Raw genomic sequence first — 6452 nt, 5'->3', positions numbered from 1 at the left:
TACTACAGTAAATTTATTTATGCACACATATATGTGAAACCTTTAAAATTTTTTACTTTACCTTTAAATTTTTAGGAGTCAGAAGCAGATGATGGAACCCTGGAACTGAAGTTATCAGTGCTTCTTGGCTGCCATGTGGGCACTAGAAAATGAACTCAGATCTTCTGCAAGAGCTACCAGTGGTCTTAACCACTAAGCCATCTCTCTACCCCTGCCCAGAAGAGCTTCTGACTTAATAACTTAAAAGCCAAAAGAAAACAAAGAAAAGGCATTGAAGTCCAATTGTGTCCCCCAAACTGTAGTTTACATTTAAATTATTTATTTACGAGTTTATTTTAGGAGTTTCTAAAAAAAAAAGAGATTTATTTATTTTTGATTGTGTGTGTGTGTGTGTGTGTGTTTGCTTGCATATGTGTGTGTGTGTGTGTGTGTGTGTGTGCGCGTGTGTATGTGCCATGTGCATGCCTGGTGCCTGTGGAGGGCAGAAAAGGGAGTCAGCTCCCACACCTGCTAAGCCATCTTGCTCACTTCCCCTCTTTTTACTTAAAAAAAAGAGATTTATTTATTTTTGATTGTGTGTGTGTGTGTGTGTGTGTTTGCTTGCATATGTGTGTGTGTGTGTGTGTGTGTGTGTGTGCGCGTGTGTATGTGCCATGTGCATGCCTGGTGCCTGTGGAGGGCAGAAAAGGGAGTCAGATCCCCTGGAAGTGGAGTTATAGATACTTGTCATCTGCCATGTGGATACTGGGAACTGAACCTGGGTCTCTAAAAGCAGTCAGTGCTCTAAACCACTGAGTCATCTCTCCAGCCTTCAGCACTTTCTTTTTTGGGGGGGATAGTTTAATGCATATCTCAGAAAAAAAGTTTATGGGGCTGGAGAAACGGCTCAGTGGTTAAGAACACTAACTGTTCTTGCAGAAGACCCAGGTTTGAATCCCAGCATCCACATGGCAGTTAACAACTGTCCTAACTTTAGTTCCAGGAGATTCAATGCCCTCCTCTGTCCTCTGAGGGCACTGTATGACATAGGTGCACGGAAATACATGCAGAGATAACACTCATTACATGAAATACATTTTTTTTTAAAAAAGAAAAAAGTTTATAATATTTGTACAACAAACAGAATAGTGGTTATGAAGTCCAGCGCCACCAAGCAACCTTCATTCTGAAAAATATGGAAGGCTTCCCAAATTCACAAGTTATCCATGCGAATCTTCTCTGTATCGATCCAATTTTAGTACATGTGCTGCGAAGTGACCACCCTTCAGCACTTCCTTACGGAGACACACAAAGACTCCCAGGGAAACATCCTTCTGGAATGGGAAGGGAGGAGGAACTTCCCTGCCAATGTTCTCTAGAGGGAGCTCAGTTGCTCTGGAAGGTACCTGGTTCCATGCCTGGCACAGCCTCACCCATGTCCCTGTAACAGCAAGGGGATAGCTGGGAAACAAACCCTGCCTGCCATCCAATGATAGAGATGGAGGTGGCCAGGTCCAGGGGGCTCCTGGTCCAATCTCTGTGGTTGACAGAGCAATAAGTGAAGGCTCAAAGAGGGACAGAGACTTCCTTAGATCACACGGGGTAACTTAGGGCCAGAGCTAGACCTGCAAACTGAAGCTCTTGAGCCCCTGAACCAGTGTCTCTATAGTTCTAGAGTATTGGGATAGTGGGATAGGCTAACCCCTTACACTGGTGCCCATAAACACACATGCACATTCGCATACTTTCACACTCAGCTCTACAAACTGGCTAAAGCATCGCTCGTTTAACCAACTTCCCAACCACTAAACCATGTCTACTAGAGGACAGAAGAGATGAGGCAAACCTCAGACAAAGCTCTTCCACTGCACTAATTTCCTGCGGCTGCTCTAACAAATGGCCACGTACTCACTGGCTTCTAACACTCTTCTCACAGGTCAGAAATCCAAAGTGATTTTCCTGTGGCTAAAACCCTAGTGTAAGCAGGGCTGCTCATGTTAGGAGGCTCTTCTGGCTGCTACATCTCTTGGCTTATGACCCTTTCATTATGATCCCTCCTACAACTGTCACCCAGCCTCCCTGTGCTTCCCTCTTAGGAGCATCTCTGTGACTGCACTGGTCCCACCCAGATCCTTATCCACACCCGCAAAGTCGTTGTTGCCATAGGGAGCGTTAACACTGGCAGGACCGGGGATGGGGACACAGACATTCTCAGGGGCCACTGTTCATGTCTGGCCTTATTTTTTGTAGTGCTGGGGATGAAACCCAGGGCCTTGTTCATGCTAAGCAAGCACTCTACCACTGAGCTACACTCCAGCCCTTGGGGATCATCATTTAGCCTCCCACATACCAATCACTCACCTCTCTTACAGTAACTCCTGTGACTTCTATGCACCAGGTCCTTGATGCCCACTGCTGCTCAGAATGGACGGGAGGAACTGTCACTTCCACAGAGGACATAGAAGCTCCAAGAGAAGTGACTTGTGTGAGAGCACATGGCAAGGAGGTGGAAGTCAAGTTAATATCCCAATTCAGAGGAGTGTGCCTGGTCCCACCCATGTCCTCACCCTGGTCCTGAACAGCCCTGCCAGGCTGTGGCCTTCTCTGTGGTAACAAAACAGAGCTCAGTCACACCAGGTCCTTCTTACACATCATGTGATGTGAGCCACACGTCAGCCCCCTGTTTGGGAAGGTTCTCCAATAGGGTTTATCACGGGCACAATCATGGAGGCCGTGAAGGCCTGCGATCTGCCTACCACAAGCTGGAGAACCAGGAAATCCAGAGGTGTAGTTCGGTCAAACCTGGAAGGCCTGTGAACCAGGAATGTGCATGGGGCTGCTGTAGGGTTTTGACTTTAAAAAAAAAACAAAAAAAAAAACATTTTATGGTCCCGCTGAGGCTGCCAGAGAGTGCCTGACTAGCCAGGACAAATGTACCTTTCATTCATCAAAAGCTTTTTTTTTTAATGTTTTTTTTAATATTTAATTTATTATTTTTATTTTATATGTACGAGTGTATTGCCTGTATGCACCCATGTCATGCAATGCCACGGAGGTCAGAAGAGGGCTCCAGATTCCCCTGGAACTGGAGTTAAGTTCGGTTCGTAGCCAACATGTGGGTGCTGGGAATCAAACCTGGGTCCTCTGCAAGAGCAGTCAGTGCTCTTAACCACTGAGCCATCTCTCCAGCCCCTATCAAAAGCTTTTATGCAATAGATGGAGACTATTACAGAGTTCCAGAACTAGTCAAATGCAGAGAATAAGTGTCTGTGAGACGCTTAACCCTACATGACACATTGTTAATGCAGCCTCTGCACATAGGCCGAAGGCATCTCTCAACTCTCACCAGAGAAGTTCCCTTCTGCAGCAGATAATTCCCACAGAAACCCACAATTGACCAATGTGCAGAGAACAAGAGGTCACCAATTGCTTATCCCTGAATAGGAACCTATTTTAAACCTCTGCCTCCCAAGGCTCAGGGAGCATCGTGAAAGAGGAGGTGGAAAGATTGTAAGAGCCAGAGAGGGTGGATGACTACAAGGAAACTGTCTTCCAGACAGCTGGTCAGTTACTCATATGAACTCACACCAATGGTGACAGCATGCACAAGTACCATGCAAGCTTAAATCAGATAAAACCTCAACATAGACACAGGAAATGGGCAAGAAACCTTAACCCAACCTAAGGAACTTTGGGCAATAGGTTGCTGGGCGGGGAAAAGACAGTGTCTTACAGGGATGGGATTATTGGTAAGCCCAGTGGATGGACCCAGACTGAAGGACATTTGGGGACACAGATCAGACTCTATAGGCCATGTTATATATATTAGAGTACATTAAATTGGGTGGGGGGCAATGGGGGGCAGGAGGTGTGGCTATAGGAGGGGGATCTACATACCATCAAATTATTTTGTATGAAGTTCAAAAAAATTCAATTAAAATTTTTTTATTGCATTTAGTTACTATGTGGGGGGGGCAGGGGTCAGAGGACAATTTGCAGCAATTTTCAGGAGTCAGTTCTCTCCTTCTACCATGTGGGTTCCAGGGATTGAGCTCAGGTTGTCAGGCTTGGTGGCAAGTATTATCCACAGAGCCATCTCACTGGCCCTGGGGCAGTTGTTTTAAGTCCTGAGGTCCACAGGCGCAAGAGCTACAAGTTGTGATCTCCAAAGGTAGAAGATAGGCTGGGTGTGGTGGCGCACACCTTTAGTCCTAGCACTTGGGAGGCAGAGGCAGGTGGATCTTTGTGAGTTCGAGGCCAGCCTGGTCTACATAGCGAGTTCCAGGACAGCTGGGGCTACAGGGAGACGCTGTCTCAAAAAGACAAAAAAAAAAAACAAAGGTACAAGATGTGTGTCCAGCTCCAAGGGTGAGAAAGAATTCGCACTACCCTGCCCTGGGCAATGGGGATGTCGCTCAGTGACGGCAGGACTTCTGTGCTCCAAACACTGACTCAAGTCTGAATCTATCTTCACATACGCAGCAGAAAACTGCTCTGCCAGCTATCAGGACACCCCTATCCCAGTCTGTAGACATGTAAAATTAGCCACTACACAACCTATAAGGCTGCTCCATGTGTCTGATGTCCAAGTTCATGGGGTGTTGGAGGATTATCCATGTAACAGGATGTGAGGAAGAAGGGTCTAGGACATATGCCCAAGGTCATCTAGCTGGGACGCCTTGGTGGGTGATACACACTGTGCCTAGCACGGCTGCTCTTCGAGGCTTAGCTCCAGTGTTAACTTTTAACATTCTTTGTTCCACACACTCTCCTGTCCTCTTTGCAGAGGCTACCCATGCCATCATGGCCAGCTGTCAGCTGGAGTAGCCTACTTCCACCAGTTGGGCACCATCTATAATCAGAGCCTTGCGACTGTGGACCAGCTGCAGTCATGAGAATCCTATGGCCTCTGATTATCCTTTATTTATTTATTTTTTTTTTGTCTTTTTGAGACAGGGCCCGGAACTTGCCATGTAGACCAGGCTGGCCTTGAAGTCACAGAGATCCGCCTGCCTCTGCTTCCCAAGTGCTGGAATTAAAGGCCCTGCTCTGATTATCCTTTTTGAGACAGGGTCTCATGTATCCCAGGCTGGTCTTGAACTCATAACTGAAGATGACCTTGAACTTTTGATCCTCCCATCTCTACCTCCTGAGTGCTGGGATTATAGTGTGTGTGCTGTATAGTTTCAGTTGTAAATTGGACATACGGGGGAGAGGATGCCTCAATTGGGATAATTTCCTCTATCAGATTGGCCTGTGGGCATGTCTGTGAGGCATTTTCTTAACTGTTGAGTGATATGGGAGGGCCCAGTCTACTTTGGGTGATGCCACCCCCGGGCAGGTGGTTCTGGGTTGATTAAGAAAGCAGACTGAATATAGGCCAGAGCAGCAAGCCCATATGCAGCGCTCCTCCATGGTCTGTGCTTCATTCAGTTCTACCTCCAGGTTTCTGTCCTGCTTGAGCTCCTGCCCTGGATTTCCTTGATGACGGGCTGTATTGTAAGCTGAAAGAAACCCTTTCCTTCCCAAGTTATTTTTGAATGGAGCATTTTCTCACAGCAACAGAAAGCCAACTGTAACAGTATGACCACACCCAGTTTATGAGGTGCTGGAAACTGAACCCAGGGCTTCATGCATGCAAGGCAAGCACTCTACCAACTGAGCCATGCCCAGCTGACCTCTTCTGGAGACCAGGATGTGTCACACCTGCCAAATATTTCCCCAATCTTTGCTAATTTAATCTTAAAAACTAAGTATAAAATGACTACATGAGGTTGGGTCTGTTACTATCCCACTTTGCAGAAGGGAAGACTGAGACTCAAACAGCTGCTGTGACTATTCCACAGCCTCATGCCTGCAAAATACAGAGGTGGAGCTCAAACTGGACTGACCCACTGAGCCCATTCACCTTCCAGTCAATGCTACAGAGGAACTTGGAAAAGATAGGAAATAAGGTGGGGAGGGGGTCAGAGGGATCCCAGCTTAGAGAGGGGCCTTCAACCAGGGCCTCCAACTGGGGCTTGCAGCTGAGCAGAGAAGGGGACACATGCTTAGCAGCAGTGACTGCCAGATCAAGGGCACAGGGTAGAAGGAGGGGTGGCTGTGGGTATGTGTAAACAGCTGAGATGTTACTGAGCTTGGCTGTGTGTATGGGGGAGGGAAGCTATCATCAGGAAGATGATGAAAGGTCTTGAAATGGGTAAACAGCATCCGCTGGGTTGTGCCTGGTGCAGCCTTCTGAGTTACCTTGGCCTTCCATCATCTCCAGGCTGTCTGACAACACTGTATTTGTACAAAACTGGTGTAATTCAGACTGCACTCATCTATACACAAGCGTGTCCATCTTCAGAGGTGACTGATGTCCTAGGCCAGCTTTGCCTCCGTGAATTCCTTTTGACATTCTTGATGGCTAAGTTTTTGAAGTGTCTTTTGAGTTAGTCGTAAAATCATATTAATTCCCTTATTCATTAATA

The 6452-nt window shown here is 46.9% G+C and overlaps 2 pseudogenes; one reads left to right on the top strand and one right to left on the bottom strand.

Annotated features, from left to right (window-relative positions):
• LOC103731609 overlaps positions 1 to 6452 on the top strand; it is a 25794-nt pseudogene that overhangs the window by 12671 nt on the left and 6671 nt on the right.
• Positions 1169 to 1261, bottom strand: LOC115069792 (annotated as a pseudogene).

The sequence above is a fragment of the Nannospalax galili genome, unplaced genomic scaffold, assembly GCF_000622305.1.
Source record: "Nannospalax galili isolate Female #2095 unplaced genomic scaffold, S.galili_v1.0 scaffold32, whole genome shotgun sequence".
In the NCBI taxonomy this organism is placed as follows: domain Eukaryota; kingdom Metazoa; phylum Chordata; class Mammalia; order Rodentia; family Spalacidae; genus Nannospalax; species Nannospalax galili.
This window is presented reverse-complemented; position numbering and strand designations above follow the sequence as displayed.